The sequence below is a fragment of the Plecotus auritus genome (genome assembly GCF_963455305.1).
Source record: "Plecotus auritus genome assembly, chromosome: 15".
Classification (NCBI taxonomy): domain Eukaryota; kingdom Metazoa; phylum Chordata; class Mammalia; order Chiroptera; family Vespertilionidae; genus Plecotus; species Plecotus auritus.
The window spans coordinates 6,240,254-6,257,727 of record NC_137781.1 but is presented as its reverse complement, the minus strand read 5'-3'; the positions used below and the strand labels follow the sequence as shown (position 1 = coordinate 6,257,727).

Genomic DNA, 17,474 nt, shown 5'->3' with positions numbered 1-17,474 from the left:
GCTGATGAGAAAAATCTCCGTGGCCTTCAAGGCGTCCAGTTCCCACCTCCCGTCCTTCCCTGGGAACACAGAGCAGCTCTGTCCGTCTGTGCCTTTATATTCCCCCCTCCACACAGGGCCCCGCCCACCGAGGGCGAGCGATGCATGTTTGCTGAATGCAGAAAGGGAAACACAGGAACACCGGGCTGTTTAGGAAAGCCGTGGTCATGGCAACGGACTCGTTAAAGAGGAAGAGAAGGCGGAAGAGAAGGCCGCGGGCATCCTCTGTCTCTCCACCCAGTGCTGAGGAGGGCTGGTGCAGCCCTTCGCACACCCCAAGACCCACCCCCTGTGGGTCCCACCCCCTGCGTTTCTGGTTCAGCGGGTCTGAGGGCAAGTGGATGCTGCTTGCTGCTCCAGTGGCCACACTTAGAACCGCTGAGCTCGTGGTAAGGGCCCTGAATAGTCAGAAGACCTAGATGGGCCCTAGCCAGCTTGGCTCAGTGGGTAGAGCGTCGGCCTGTGGACTGAAGGGTCCCAGGTTCGATTCCCGGCAAGGGCACATGCTCCGGTTGCAGACTCGATCCCCAGTACAGGGTGTGCAGGAGGCAGCCCATCTATGATTCTCTCTCATCATGGATGTTTCTATCTCTCTCTCTCCCTCTCCCTTCCTCTCTGAAATCAATAAAAATATCTTGAAAAGAAAAAACAGAAGACCTAGGTGGAACTCCAACTCCCTCTCTTATTTGCAGTTGCATTATGGGTATTTCTCTGTGCCTGGTTCCCCATAGACAAGATGGGGATTTTATCCATAATGCAGGGATGATAGAAAAATTAAGTGAGATTTGCTTCACATACGTACCTAAAACCTGCTTGCTGAGCCCTGGCCGGGTAGCTCAGTTACTTAGAGAGTCGTCCCAATACCCTAAGGTTACCAGTTCAATCAGGGCACATGCAAGAATCAACCAACGAATGCATAAATAACTGGAACAACAAATCGATGTTTCTCTCCCCCCAAAAAAAATCAATAAAAAATTTTTAATGTTTTTATTGATTTCAGAGAGAGGAAGGAAGACGGGGAGAGAGATAGAAACATCAGTGATGAGAGAGAATCATGGATCGGCTACCTCCTGTACGCCCCCTACTGGGGATCAATCCTGCAACCCGGGCATGTGCCCTGACCGGGAACCGAACCGTGACCTCCTGGTTCATAGGTCGGCGCTCAACCACGTATTTGCTGAACTTAACGTTGTTGAATAAGACAGAGGCCGACTGGAGCTTGAGAAGGTAGCAAGAGGCGAGCAATGGCTTTACTTTGCCTACTAAGGAGTGGAGAGATCCGTGCATGTGTGTAGGCAGAAGATGTGGTCTGTGAAACAGGTGATTTCAGAGCCGGCGTGAATCTCGCACGTCGGTCCGTCTGTCTGTAGGAGCAGGACATGACGTGTGAGCCGCCCCCCCCTCAAAAGCGTATTTCATCATCTCGCTTGTGCCCACTTAACCATACCATCCCAACCACGCCCATTCAGAATAACACACAGCTCCTGTGGAGTCACGCACCGATCCCTAATTCGCCTCCAATAAAAAATGGAGACGCGGCTGCAGTGAGCTAACCACCGGACGCGTCCAAGGGACAGAGGTTTAATTTTTTAGGTTTGTGTTCCGTCATTTTTATCGTCCTGGCTTCTCAGCTCATTTCTGAATGCATCCCCTCAGCATTGCAACCAATGCCAGAGAAACGGGAAAAAAAAAAAAAAAACAACAAAAAAAACAAAACCCTCGTCTGTATTTATAGGGAGTTGACAGATACTGCATTTTCCTCATTTCAGGCCCTAATCAATTCATTGCTAAAAGGGGAAAAAAAGGAAGAGAGAGAGAATAAAGCAGATGAAGAAGGGTCATTAGTATGGGGCGTCTGGCCATCACGCTCTGGTGTGACTCTCGTTAGGAGGATGCATTGGCCTCCAATTAATAAAAGCAGGAACAGAGGGTGTAGCAATCAAAGGAAAGCTTGTTGCGATTGCAGATACATTGTTGCCATCTGCCTGTTACATCCAGCCACTTTTAACTTTTCAGTTCGGTGTTTTGAAGAGACTAAAAGGCTCCCCTTATATGGATTCTTCTTCAGTGTTGTCAGGAGAGGGTCACGGGGGGGAGTGGGCGGTATCTGTATGTCTGTCCAGCTGCCTCCGTGTGAAGGGAACATGACCGCGGCCTGCTTGGGTGTGTGCCTTGGGCCGTGGGAAACCGAACGTTTACACCGTTGTGCTGTCCTGGTACTGGCTGTTGGCGAGACTGCGGGCCAAGCACTGACCAAGAGAACCAGCCTGGCTGGGCCAGCGTGGTTCAGTGGATAGAGCATCGGCCTGCGGACGGAAGGGTCCCGGGTTCGATTCCAGTCAAGGGCACGTGCCGAGGTTGTAGGCTCAATCTCAGCTTTGGTCGGGCACGTACAGGAGGCAACCAGTCGATGTGTCTCTCTCACATCGATGTTTCCTCCTCTGTGTCTCTCCCCCTTCCTTCCAATCTCTCTAAAAATCAATGGAAAAATGTCCTCCAGTGAGGATTAACCAAAAAAACTTAAAAAGCCGCCGGTTCGATTCCTGGTCAGGGCACATGCCGGGGTTGTGGGCTCGATCCCCTGTAGGGCGTGCAGGAGACAGCCGATTCATGATATTTTTCTCTCATCGATGTTTCTGTCTCTCAATCCCTCGCCCTTCCTCTTTCTCTAAAAAAAATCAATAAAAACATATTTTTGAAAACACACACACACACACACACACACACACACAAGAACCAGCAACAATCCACGAATGAGGGCTCTCGGATACCTAACGAAATTATTCTTGAGGTTTGCGATGCCACAGCTTCGCGTTATCAGCAACGCCTGGACCCCGGGATAGTCATTAGTTTGAAAACAGGTGTCGACACAACAGATGTATTCATTTCCGTGGATTCCTTTCAAACTTTGAAAATGAACTGCAAGTGAATAAACACCAACATTAGCCCTAGCTGGTGTGGCTCAGTGGTTGAGCATCGACCTATGAACCAGGAGGTCACGGTTTGATTCCCAGTCGGGGCACATGCCAGGGTTGCGTGTTTGATCCCCAGTGTGGGGGCGTGCGGGAGGCAGCCGATCCATGATTCTCTCTCATCATGGATGTTTCTCTCTCTCTCTCTCCCTCTCTGAAATCAATAAAAAATATTTTTAAAAAATGCATAAACATAAACACCGACTTTAGAGCCATTCAAAGTGTGTAAGCATTTTTCTGGGATGCCCTGTATGCCACGGAGGGTTCATTAGTTGAATCACCTGCCTTGCCTAGCAGCGGAGTGAAATCTCGCGGGAGCTGGGACGTGACTGTGCTGCTCTGCGTCTCCACGCTGCACACGCCGGGACCCCAGGTGTTAGTCACTCGGCCGCCATCTTAGGTGCCAGATCGGCTACCAGCTCTCGGTACTGAGGCGGTTTTGGTCACGGAGCCCTTACTTTCCTTCAGAAGGGCCCCAAAGGGCGAGAAGGGGGGCGCCGGCGGTTCAGATACGCCTGAGAGAAGCCGGGACGCGCTTCCTAGGAAGAAAAACGTGAAAGTGCGGAGGTGGCCGAGGCGGCCGGTGAGAACGAGCCTTCCCTCGGCGAGGTTGTGAAGGAGAAAGACATTGGTGCTCTCTGTGTGTTTAATCCTCACTGGAGAATTTTTAAAGAAAGAGAGAAATATCGATGTCCTGCATGTGGCCCGACCAGGGCCTGGGCCGGGGATGGAGCCTGCAACCGTGGTCCGTGCGGCATTGAACCGGGGACCCTCGAGTGCCGCAGGCCCACGCTCTATCCACTGAGCCAAACCGGCTCCGGCAAAATTCGTGCTCACTTTGCTGGGGCACCTCCAACTGCAAGGGTTACGCCCCCGGAGCGTGAGGACAAAGATGGAAAAGACATTGACTGCGTGTCTGGGGGAGACCTGGACAGAAAGTGTAGCCCTGGACGGCCGCGCGTTGGGCTGGAAAGCGTGGAGCGTCTGCGGGACGGCAGCCAGGCCCCTCGGAATGTAAATGAGGGACACCAGGCGGCCTACGGAATGCCAAGGGCCGTTCCCCAGATTCAGGGACGGGCCTGGACCCCCAAGAACAGATGTGATGGCTGGAGCTGTGGCAGCAGCCCCTTTGCAACCACGAGGAAAAGCTGAGAACACTGCGGAGGGGCCAAGGCCAGAGACACCCCCCCCCCCCCCCCCCCCCCCGCCCTCAGGTATGTCAGAAGGTCACGGTGCCACAGTGTATCCATGCCTTCCATCCTCAGTGCCTAGTGGTTTTTTTTTTTTTTTTTTTTTATGGACGATATTGCTTTGAATATTCTTTTTTTTAATCCTCCCCTGAGGATATTTTCCCATTGATTTTTTAGAGAGAGCGGAAGAGAGAGGGAGAGACAGAGAGAAAATATTGATGTGAAAGAGACACATCTATTGGTTGCCTCCCCAATAGGCCCTGACCAGGGCCGGGACCCTGCAACCGAGGCACCTGCCCTTGACCGGAATCGAACTCAAGACCCTTCAGTCCGGACCCTTCAGTCCGCAGGCTGACGCTCTATCCACTGAGCCACACCGGCCAGGGGGCTTGCTTTAACTCTTCGTGTTCATGCCTGTCTTGTGGTATATATTCGCAAAAATGTCTCTGAAGAGTATATATGGAGGTGTTTACGTTGTTGAGTTGCAGGGTATAAATATGCTCGGTTTTTTTGTTTTGTTTTTTTTTAAATATATTTTATTGATTTTTTTTACAGAGAGGAAGGGAGAGGGATAGAGAGTTAGAAACATCGATCAGCTGCCTCCTGCACACCTCCCACTGGGGATGTGCCCACAACCAAGGTACATGCCCTTGACCGGAATTGAACCTGGGACCCTTCAGTCCGCAGGCCGACGCTCTATCCACTGAGCCACACCGGCCAGGGGGCTTGCTTTAACTCTTCTTGTTCATGCCTGTCTCGGGGTATATATTCGCAAAAATGTCTCTGAAGGGTATATATGGAGGTGTTACGTTGTTGAGTTGCAGGGTATGAATATGCTCGGTTTTGCTGAATAAGCCCCACACTGTTTCCCACAACAGTTATCCTAGCTGCCCCCCCCCGGCCCCCCCCACTCCAGCGTTAGAAGAAATGTCACGCTTCATTTCTTCGGCAATACTTAGGGTCTCTGACTTCGTAGGTTTTACTTGCGTGGTGGAGGTGAAATCCCTTTCAATGTGGTTTTCATCACAATGTTGCTTATTGCCAAAGGAGGCCAAGCACATTTCACGTGCTTAGGGGTTATTGCCGTGTTTGTTTGTGGTTTTTCTGTTTGTTTGTTTTTTTTCCTGAGACGTGTTCACATTCTTGGCACATTTTTCTGGGTTTTTAAAAAGTGTGAATTTCTGATGGAATCACGGCTGCTCTTTCTATTTTTAGTCTCCTTTTTTTTTTTTTTTTGGTCGTTGTAAGTCGTGCAAATACATTCTGCTATGGGAAATCAGAATGTGGCTTGACTTTCCACTCTCTGTGGGATGTACTGTGATCGATAAGCCTGGACCTAGACCGGTTGATCAGTCTTTGCCTTCACGATCTGTTCTCTTGGTGTCTTGTTTTTTTTTAAAAAAACCCTCCCTTGCCTTTCTGAAAGGAAACACACTAGGAACGTCCCTTTCTGACACCAGGTGTGCCGCTTTTCCCCATTTGGCCAATTATCCGACGCCAACCACACGTTCTACAACTCCGTCCCGTGGCCAGCACTGACCCCCCGAGTCCGCTTCCGATCCCACGGACTGCTCCCTGCTTCCGATGTGGCAGTCAACAATTGTTTGCATATATTCACATGCAAGAGGTAAATGAATTCATACTTTAAAAAAATGGGTTTATGCCCGGCCCGTGTGGCGCAGTGGTTGAGCGTCGACCTATGAACTAGGAGGTCAGGGTTCGATTCCTGGTCAAGGGCACATGCCCGGGTTGCGGGCTCCATCCCCAGTGTGGGGCGTGGAGGAGGCAGCCAATGGATGATTCTCTCTCATCATTGATGTTTCTCTCTCTCTCTCCCCCTCTCCGCTCCTCTCTGAAATCAATAAAAATATATTTTAAAAATGAAAATATTAAAAATGGGTCATGTCCTTATAGACGGGGGGCGGTCACGAGATTGGTTGGATTCTGTGATCCTCTGACGTCAAGGTCTTGGTGTCTTTTTGGGCCTCCAATCTGCCGTCTGGGGTGACCGCCTCTACAGGCTGGCTCCTTGCTTATGGGGGCCAAATGGCCCCCTGAATTCCAGGGGAGAGGCCTGACTTCTCTTTGAGGCGCCCATGGAACACCTCGGACGTTTCCACGTCTTGCATTGAGGGGTCTGTCCTCTGTAGCCACATGGAGGCCTCAGTGTGATCGGATTCTGTGTGAGTCGCCGACGCCTATCCTGAGAGTAGGGAACCTCTTGCGGTGATCAGATAAAACAGAGTGCCGCCCTCGCCGCGCAGGTGAGCCCACTTACCTGGCCATTGGCGGGAGGGGAGGGATAGGTAGGATGTCGGAAAGGCAGCCTCCATTGTCACCGACAGGAAGGACTTTAAAAATGGAGAGAGAGCATCTAGCTTTTTTTTTTTTTAAAATATTTTTATTGATTTCAGAGAGGGAGGGAGAGGGAGAGAGAGAGAGAAACATCAATGTTGAGAGAGAATCATGGGTTGGCTGCCTCCTGCACGCCCCCCACTGGGGATTGAGCCCGCAACCCGGGCATGTGCCCTTGACTGGAATTGAACCCGGGGCCCTTCAGTCCGCAGTTCGATGGAGAGCATCTACTTTTTTAAAACATTTAGGCTTCCAATATGTTTGGGGCATGTTTTTTTGGTTTTGTTTTTGCCTGTTTATGTTTATTGACCTATTTAGGTTTCCTATGTATTATTGAGGCCACTTTATAATTTATATCTTTTCTTTTTTAATATATATTTTTATTGTCAATAGTATTACAGATATCTCCTATTTCCCCCTCCTTTCCCCTCCTCCTCCCAGCCCCTACCCATAATTTATACCTTTCCAAGGGTATTATTATCCATTTTGTCTTGATTTTAAAATATGGTAGCCAACATTTTGGATGATGTTCTTATACTTTTAATCCCCTGCCTATGTGCCTCTTTATTACCATATTCTTGATGCTCTTGTTGAATCAAAATAACGATATCGAGAATTTAATTTGGCTTAGGTACTGTAAGAGAAGTTTTTCCTATATTGTTTCTGATTGCTCTCTTTTTCTTAGATTTTTAAGACTTCTTAAAATTCTTGGTTTCTGTCTGTTTTTTTAAGGAACTGCTTCTTAGATTTACTCATCTACTGGCTCACACATTTTTTTTCAGTAATTAATTTTTGCTACATTTTGTCATTCTCTCCTATTTTCCTGGAGAGTGCTTTTATGGTGTTTTTCTAAATTCTTGATAATTGAAAACCTGTTATTAATTAATAAAAAGGTATCCAGAATCTGAATGTACATATGCTTATAATTATGACGTGAATCTGTAATATTCTCATTTAAGATAGTTTCTAAATAGTCTATGCTTTTATGATGCATTTACTCTTTGGCTCAGCAGGCTCTTAATGGCAGCCTTTAATTTCTATGGTTCGAGCTTAGGAAGCTATCTTTGAAATTTCTACTCTCACTGTATCTTGAGCCAATAATGTAGAGTATTTATACGATGTCTAATTTGGGGGATTATTGCTGGTTTGTGTCCCACTTAACTCGACTCAAACACTGTGGGTTCCCTCACTGCCTCTAGCCCTGGTTACGGGTCTTGCCTCTATGCCAGGGCTGGGGGTCTGGTGTTTTTAAGTCATCAAGGCGAGAGTTTCTTTGTCCTGATTGGACCAGGGGGCGTGCCCTTAATCCAATCAGCTCCAGGCTCTGTGAGCTCTTTGCAGGTGCAATCACTAACTCCTGCAGGTACCCGAGACCTTATGTCTAACAGCAGAGATGAGTCCTGTTTTTGTCGTGTATCGTGTCTAGCATCTTTTTTATTTTTTAAAATTTTTTATTTTATTGTTTTATTTTTATCTAGCATCTTTTTGAAAAAGGGAGCGAGAGAGAGAGAGAGAGAGATAGAAACATCAGTGACGAGAGAGAATCATGGATTGGCTGCCTTCCACACTCCCCACACCCCCATCCCCCCACACCCCCACACCGGGGACTGAGCCTCAACCCAGGCATGTGCCCTGACCTGGAATTAAACCGTAACCTCCGGGTTCATGGGTTCACGCTTAACCCCCGAGTCACACCTGCTGGGCTCATGTCTAGCATCTTTCATTCAACACCAAATTTGTGAGATTTGTTCTTTATTTTTTTGGTGAAATGGACTATAAAATCATTGACCGAATTGCTTAAAAACAAACAAACAAACAAACAAAAAAACAAAAAATTCAATATCATGAGACACCAGAAAAGCAGACAAAAAGCTGAAGGGCTATTCTAGATTAAAGGACAATGTGACGCTAGAGCAACCCCATGGATCATAACACTGGAGAAATTTGTGAGTTGTGTATTAGTTATTAATATTTTATCAGTGTTAAATGTTTTGAGTGAATGTGAGATGGTCTTGTGCATAAAATAATGTCTCCTTATTCTTTCTCCTAAAAAATATTTCACTATTCTTAAGAGATGATGTATTTAGGAATCAAGTATTATGGAGTCTGAAAGTTACTTTAAAATAGTTCAGTACGCCCTCGCCCGTTTGGCTCAGTGGATAGAGTGTTGGCCTGTGGACTGAAGGGTCCCGGGTTCGATTCCGGTCAAGGGCACATGCCCAGGTTGCGGGCTCGATCCCCAGTAGGGGGGCATGCAGGAGGCAGCCGATTAATGATTCTCTCTCATTCATGTTTCTATCTCTCTCTCCCTTCCTCTCTGAAATAAATATAAATATATTAAAAAAATAATTCAGTAAAAGTAATATACATGTACACATATTTGTCCGTGCATGTGTGTTCAGAAAGATAGCAAGGAAATGCGGTAAGGTGTTAAACATTGGCAAAGGACATATTAGTTTCTGTTGTATGCTTCTGTCGAATTTTCTGTGGAGTTGAATTTTTTAAAATTAAAAGAAATTGAGCTGGGTTGGCATGGCTCAGGATTGAGCATCCATCAATGAACCTGGAGATCAGGGTTCTGTTCCTGGTCAGGGCAGGTGCTTGGGTTTCGGGCTCCATCCCCAGTGTGAGGTGTGCAGGAGGCAGCCTATCAATGATTCTCTCTCATCATGGATGTTTCTCTCTCTCTCTTCCTCTCCTTTCCTCTCTGAAATGAATAAAAATCCTGTATAATAAAAGGCTAATATGCAAATCGACCAGATGGCAGAACAACCGATCACTATGTTGTGAACTGACCACCAGGAGGCAGATGCTCAATGCAGGAGCTGCCCCCTGGTGGTCAGTGTGCTCCCACAGGGGGAGCGTGGCTCAGCCAGAAGCCGGGCTCAGCCACGGTGGCGGGAGCCTCTCCTGCCTCCGTGGCAGCGCTAAGGATGTCCGACTGCTGGGAGTGGGCCTAAGCCATCAGTTAGACATCCCCCAAGGGCTGCTGGAATGTGAGAGGGCACAGGCTGGCCCGAGGGGACCCCCCCCCCATCCAGTGCATGAATCTCATGCACCAGGCCTCTAGTATATTTTTTAAAAAATTAAAAAGGCAAAGAAAAAAACAACACCTGAATTAAAAACTCCAAGGTGAGATACCTGCAAGGTTTAGATTTGTTGTGCTCCAATAAGTAAAGTCGAATCACAAACTGGCAGGCAGCATGGCATCAGCACTATTTCTAGATTCTTCCTGCCAAGCACCCGCGTCGCTCAGACCTCCGGATTCTGAATATACATGCGGGTCTCGGCTGATTTTCTGTAGCCTACCGCCAGTCTCACCCCGCTGCTCGCTGCCAAGGACAAATCCCGGAAAGTCTGACTTGAGGATTTTATTGGCTTCACAGTTCATTGGCAGAGCAGTGATTCTTGAGAGGGAGAAAGAAATCCTGTAGTTAGTTTGTAAATCCCCTACCCCTTCTGGGGTCAAATCTCCAAATTGGCTTGCTGCTGAGGAGGAGGAGATTCTAATATTACTCACTCGAGTGTTTTCATGATTCCGTCTCCTGTATAACCTGTATCCCTCCAACACACAACCCCATTAAGCCGCTCTCAGATGTTAATGGGTGTAAGATCATCGTGCTAAAAAAATGCATTTCTTCAGACAGACCTCAGCCTTGGGGTTCCACTTTTGGTGGGTCTGGTGGTGAGGCCCAGGATTCTTTGGGGTCACAGTTGAGAAGCTACAGAAAGGCCTTTGTGGGTCCTGGTGGTCTCCAATTCGGCTGTACACGTGATGCTGAGAACAGTGTCTTTGCCAGAGATAGTCTTACACATGGATAAGGCCAGAGCCCAGCCAGTATGGCTCAGTGGTTGAGCATCAACCTATGAACCAGGAGGTCACAGTTTGATTCCCAGTCAGGGCACATGCCCAGTAGGGGGTGTGCAGGAGGCAGCTGATCCATGATTCTCAATCATAGATGTTTCTATCTCTCTCCCTCTTGCTTCCTCTCTGAAATCAATAAAAAATATTTAAAAGTATATATATGATACTTATTTAGAATGTCAACAGTTCTAATTTTTATGACATGGGTAAGTCATTTCATTTAGAAAAATATTTCACAGACCCAAAAAACAAACACAGGGAAATGTTTTTGTCAGCTGGATCCAGCAGTGGTCTGCCACTCTGTCCACAGGCTTGTATTCAGTGCACCCACCTTGTAAAGAAACTATTGGCCCGGTGCACAAAATTTGTGCACATTTAAAGGGGATTTATTAGAGGAAATAATATTGCTATTTGCCCTCTCTCTATAATAGAAGTGTCAGAGATGAAAGAAAATTAATAAAATGTATATGAAAACTTTGCTCCTGTCAGAGTCTGGGGCGCACCATGGAACCCAGAGTCAAGTCCCTGCCCACCCACATGCACCTCAAAATTGCGTGAGACCCAGACCCAGCTGCCCCCCCCCCCTCATTGGGCTAGATCCAGACCTGGCTAGTCCCACCCTTGTCAAGCCCCGCTGGGCAGGGGGCATGGCCTCAGGTCCCCTGGCCTGGCACTGGGGCGGGGGGTGCGGCCTGAGGTCCCTAGCCTGACGCCAGGGTGGGGGGCACAGCCTGAGGTCCCCTGTCAAGCCCCATGGGGGCAGGGGAGGGCATAGCCTCAGTTCCCTGCTGATTGCTTGTTAAGGCTCCTTATGGGAACTTGGCCTCAGCTGTGGGGGCAGCCATCTTTGTGACAGAGTGATGGTCAATTAGCATATTCCATCTTTATTAGATAGGATAGTTATGGCCGGCATGGCTCAGTGGTTGAGCGTTTATCTGTGGACCAGGAGGTCACGGTTCGATTCCTGGTCAGGACACATGCCCGGGTTGTGGGCTCCATCCCCAGAAGGGGGCATGCAGGAGGCAGCCAATCCATGATTCTCTCTTAATCTCATCATTGATGTTTCTCTCTCTCCCTCTCCCTTCCTCTCTGAATTCAATAAAAAAAGAAATAGAGATGATATTCATGAGTCCCGGACCCTAAGCAAAGCTGTATAGAGTGCACTGCAGTGGGTTTTTAAAAAACTTTTACATCCCTACCCTGTTTGGCTCAGTGGATAGAGCATCAGCCTGCGGACTGAAGGGTCCCAAGTTTGATACCGGTCAAGGGCACATGCCCGTATTGTGGGCTCGATCCCCAGGGTGGAGTGTGCAGGAGGCAGCCGATCCATGATTCTCTCTCATCATGGATGTTTCTGTCTCTCTCTCCCTCTTCCTTCTCCTCTGAAATCAATAAAAATATATTTAAAAAAACGTTTTACATGAGGACTCACAGGCATTCCTAGGAGATAGCAGATGGCAGGGGCCAAGATGGCGTGTCAGCATCTCTTGTTACTCCAAGCCTGTCCTCTCAGGGTCGCTGACATTCTCCTTGGAGGAGGGCTGTGGTCATTGACCTCCCAGTGCCCTTCAGGGGAAGGCTTTCCTTCCTGATGACCTGGCCCTGCCACGCCAGCCAGCCAGCCACGGGGAAACAGAGACCAGACACATCCTTCCCTGGACTGAAGGCGTCAGTGACCATCAAATCAGATAGGAGCTTCCTTTGGCCGCAGGCACCCACAGATGGCCGATCTGGGATCCCTCTCGATCTGGTTTTGCTCTGTGGGAGTGTAACATCTTTTTTTTTTTCTTTTTTAAAATATATTTTTATTGATGTCAGAGAGGAAGGGAGGGGGAAAGAGAGAGAGAAACATCAATGATGAGAGAGAATCATGGATCAGCTGCCTCCTTCACGCCCCACACTGAGGATCGAGCCCACAACCCGGGCATGTGCCCTGATGGGGAATCGAACCGTGACCTCCTGGTTCATAGGATGCCATCTGGACAACTAAGAATAGTTTTTATGTCCTAGACCCGTGGTCGGCAAACTGCGGCTCGCGAGCCACATGCGGCTCTTTGGCCCCTTGAGTGTGGCTCTTCCACAAAATACCACAGCCTGGGCGAGTCTATTTTGAAGAAGTGGCGTTAGAAGAAGTTTAAGTTTAAAAAATTTGGCTCTCAAAAGAAATTTCCATCGTTGTCCTGTTGATATTTGCCTCTGTTGACTAATGAGTTTGCCGACCACTGTAGACTTTTGGTTTTTTCCCTCCCCCCCTTATGACATCCTATTTGCCTTTGCTTTTTTAAATCTATTCTCCCAGCTCTCTCCTACTTCCACCACTTGATTCTCTGACCTTTATTTCTTTGGACGATCACCTGGTTCCTTTCACACGAACGATTGCTTCTCACACCCTCACCCCTCTCATTTATCAGTTTCATTTCCTTCTCTTTTTTTTAAAAAAATACATATCTTTATTGATTTCAGAGAGATAGGGAGAGAAATAGAAACATCAATGATGAGAATCATTGATCAGCTGCCTCCTGTGCATGCCCCCTACTGGGGATCGAGCCCGCCACCTGGGCATGTGCCCTGACTGGGAATCAAACCATGACCTGGTTCCTAGGTCGATGCTCAACCACGGAGCCGCACCAGCTGAGCTGTCTCTTTCATTTCTTGGGCCAATATGCTCCTTTCTCCATCGTGTTCCTACAGCCTAAGTGGGCCGTCTCCGGTCCCCCCCGTCGTATCAGATAAGGAGACGCTGAACTAGGACACAGCCGGTTGCACAAGCCCCAAAGGTCAACCGAGTTGCTTCTGGCTAATTGGTTTCCGGGGCCCCAGAAAGCGCGGGGTTTCTGCTGCTGCCTGACACGGGCTGTCCTCCCTTCGCTGGTGCGTCTGATTAGTATTCGAAAGCAGCATTCTCTCGTGGCCTGAGTGGGAAACCAGGCTGTCGATTTATTTATACCCAGCCTCCGGCAGGCGTTGGGGGTATGGAAAGCTACAAGATGCAGATACTGCTCTGTGTGTGTATGTGTGTGTATACACATATCGATTAGGGGTGATGTTGGAAGTGGAAATCTATTATCCCATGGGTTGGGAAAGTGACTAAGAGCAGGATATAAACATGCCAGAGAAAGACTTGGTGTCATTGCTAAATGCAGGTGACTTTTTCAGATCTCTGGGGAATAGTGTCTTGCAGAAATAAATGCTCTGACCTGGCCCGGTCCGTGTGGCTCAGTGGTTGAGTGCCGACCTATGAACCAGGAGGCCACGATTCGATTCCCAGTCGAGGACACGTGCCTGAGTTGTGGGCTCCATCCCCAGCAGGGGGCGTGGGGGAGGCAGCCGATCCATGATTGTCTCTCATCATTGGTCCATAGGCAGACGCTCAACCACTGATGGAGCCTTGCCGGCAGGACTCTATTTTGCTTTTGAGGTTAGCATCTGACACTTTCAGGCCTAGTGAAGACATAGCAGTAAGAAATCTGTGCCTTTGGTATCGTCCCTGGAAGCAGTCTCAGCATCCTGACGAAGCACTGCGGTGAGCAGTCATTACGGAAGTGAGTGAGAAGGAAGAGGACCCCTCTAAGAGAAAGTCCCAATAATAGCAATTATACACCCTTCCTCCCCCACCCCGGAGGGTGTCTGCCTCACCCCATGAGACTGGATCTCTCCTCCTCATGACCTTTGGTTATGTCTAACCCTGGAGGCTCCCAACATTGCAACATTGGAGTTAGAGCAAGCATGTCAAACTCACGGCTTGCAGGCCACATGTGGCCCACGAGGAATATTTTTGCAGCCCAGCCAATATAATGGTATATAAGAAACATTTTAATAAAAATTTCATGACTTAATTTTTACAATACCCTGTTATACATAATTATTACTAATGAACTATACTGTTCGCTAATGACTGATGACTATATTGTGTGTTGCATTCATTTCCCTTAATCGCCTTATGTGCAGGCGCACCATTTCTCTCCACTAATACCAGCAGCGAATATTTTAGCAGCCGATGGCCTCGTCACTAGTCTTGGACTGACTTGTTTGGCGTGCACAACAGGAAATATTTCGCTTTCGAAGAACAAGAAAAATAGGTTTATTTGCGTTACACTTATTCATTTGTGCAGTTATTTGGTGTCTGGTAAGTTAATGTTGGAGAAAAAATATTCATTTTTGTTAAAATGTTCTATTACTTTATGTTAACTTTGACTCATTTATTTCATCCCTTTGTATTCAGCACGTCTCCATCGAAATAAACCCATGTTCCTATGAAAATGGAAGCTTTTATTTTCTTGCGGCCCCATACACGTAAACCTTGTTTATTGGGCCCCTGTGAGCCTTTGAGTTTGACATGCTTGAGTCAGAAGGAAGGACCTCCTCACACCTCCCTCTCAGAGCACTAGCCGCATCCAAGTCCAGGTTCACTACCAACCCTGGACTAAGGGAAGCCTTGCCTTTGCCTGGAGATGAAAGTGTCTATTTGCATATCACAGGCTCCTTCTACTCTGAACTTCTATCCCTGAAGAGCTGGGAGTCCTGAGGTCTGCCTGCAGGCTCATTCCAGAGGAAGAGAACTCTGTTCAGTGGCTAGATCTGGGGGAAGTGGCGGCGGGGATGTTAACCCCCGCGTTATACAGGGTCAGCGATGGGTTCTGTGCAAACAGGACATATACTGGTGGGCTGTTTGGACCACACAGGAAGCAGATGCGGGTAGGGGGGGAGGTCAAAGGGCAGTAGGAAGCCACGATTTTTTAATGAATTCCCTGCCTCACTTATTCCCAGTCTCTCCTGCTCACTTTTACCCTTAAGACTAATTTCTGGAATTTGAATGAACTCCCAAGTACTTAAACGTTTTATTTATATTTTTATTTAAAAAATATATTTTTGCCCTAGCCAGTTTGGCTTAGTGGATAGAGTGTCAGCCTGCAAACTAAAGGGTCCCAGGTTCGATTCCAGTCAAGGGCATGTACCTCTGTTGCAGGCTCCTCCCCAGCCCTGGCCCTGATTGGGGCAAATGCTGGAAGCAAACAATTGACATGTTGCTCTCTCATCGATATTTGTCTCTGTCTTTCCCTCTCTTCCATTCTGTATAAAAATCAATGGAAAAATATCCTCAGGTGAGGATTAAAAATATATATTATTTTTATTGATTTTAGAGAAGGGAGAGAGAGAGAGGAAGAGAAAGAAACATCAATGGTGAGAATGATCGATTGACTGCCTCCTGCACACCCCCACTTGGTATCGAGTCCACAGCCCAGGCATGTGCCCTGACGGGGAATTGAACTGTGACCTCATTCATAGGTCGATGCTCAACCACCGAGCCATGCCGGCTGGGCCATTGTTTTTTTTTTTTTTTACTCTTTATTCTGAGAATATTACTGGATATGTTTGCCATGGGGTCTTCTAAAGTGAAATTTGTTTGCCAAGTCTGAAATTGGCCAGTGGCGTTTTGATTTCCTATGCTTTGATAGACTAGCATAAGGAGAATAGATATTACATGGGATTGGGCCTTGCTTTCTCAGAATTCAGCCCATTTCTTCATTTATTTAAATTTCCCTTGTTATCTGTTGGTAAACTCCAGGGGTTCATCATACAGCCTTTGGGGTATTTACTATTAAATTTCATTCCTAGATACTGTATAGCCATGCTGCTCCTGTGAATGGAATTTTTATTATCTTACCTAATAAAAGAGAAACATGCAAATTAACCATCACTCCGCTATGCCCACAGCCAATCAGAGTGAGTATGCAAATTAACCCAACGAAGATGGAGGTTAATTTGCATATGTAGGCACGGAGCGGAGTGGAGCGAAGCCTGCTATGAGGGGAAGGGGGGCGGCGGAGGGAGCTACTGTAGTGGTGCTTCAGACAGAAGCGAGGACTTGCCCGCTCCGGGCGGCCCAGGAGTGAGGAGGTGCCAGCTCCTGGGCGGCCCAGGAGTGGGGACTTGCCAGCTCTGGACGGCCCAGGAGCGGGGACTTGCAGGCTCCTGGGCAGCTGGGAGTGAAGCCAGGGGAAGGAAGGCCTATTCTTGCATGAATATCGTGCAATGGGCCTCTAGTCCTTAATAATTTACTTTGCAGGTTTATAGAAAGAAAATTGATTTTGGGGATATTTAATTTGTAACTTGTCTACTTACTCAGTTCTTGCCTTATATCTAATAGAGTTTCTGTTTCGCTTCATTTCTTTGGTCTTAGTCCATAATCAGCCCTCAAATAATGATCATGTGATTTATTTTCCTAATATTTATGACTCATTTTTTTTTCTTATTGAATTGTTTGAAACTTGTCAAGTAATGACAAATGATAGTAATGAGAGCAGGCCATAGTTTTGGCTGTGGTTTTAAGGAAGACTGTGTGTATCAACTATTATTTTGGCTGTTGCTTGTAAATAAGTATTTGCTGCTATTGGTCATAATAATGGCCACTTGGATGATGTGATAAACGCTTGGAGAATGTGCTGTGGGCCACGTTATAATCTGAACTTATTATCCATTATAAACTCACCGAATGACCTCAGCAGTTCCACGAGATAGGGACTATTATTATAATTTTCATTATTATTCCCATTATACAGATGGGAACATGGAGGTGCTGATAGGTCAGATAACTTCCCCTCCAAGGCAAGGCATTAAGTGGCAGCCCTGGGATTGAAGGATCCTCCCTCCTTTTTCTCCCCTGGTTGGTAACTGTGTGGAAGAGTAAAAAAGGGTATTTCTTAGTAAGACTGTTCACAAACTTTGGTTTCAGCAGTGAAATCTTTTTTTTTTTTTTTTTAATCCTCATCCAAGGATATTTTTTTCTATTGATTTTTAGAGAGGGAGGAAGGGAGGAAGGGAGAGAGAAAGAATAAGAGTGAGGCTGAGAGAGAGAGAGAGAGAGAGAGAGAGGTGCAGATATGAGAGAGGTACATTGATTGGTTGCCTCCCACCTGTGCTCTAACCTGGGGACTGGGGATTGAACCTGCAACCCAGGTATGTGCCCTTGACCAGGAATCAAACCTGCGACCCTTTGGCGCGTGGGCTGATGCTCTACACTGAGCTACGCTGGCCAGGGCAGCAGTGAGCTCC

The 17,474-nt window shown here is 47.4% G+C and overlaps 1 protein-coding gene across 1 annotated transcript in view; it reads left to right on the top strand.

Moving 5' to 3' along the window:
• The window catches only part of AGBL1 (AGBL carboxypeptidase 1), a gene marked incomplete at its 3' end in the record, with an annotated part of 283,890 nt that overhangs the window by 196,813 nt on the left and 69,603 nt on the right, over positions 1–17,474 (top strand). The window lies entirely within an intron of this gene.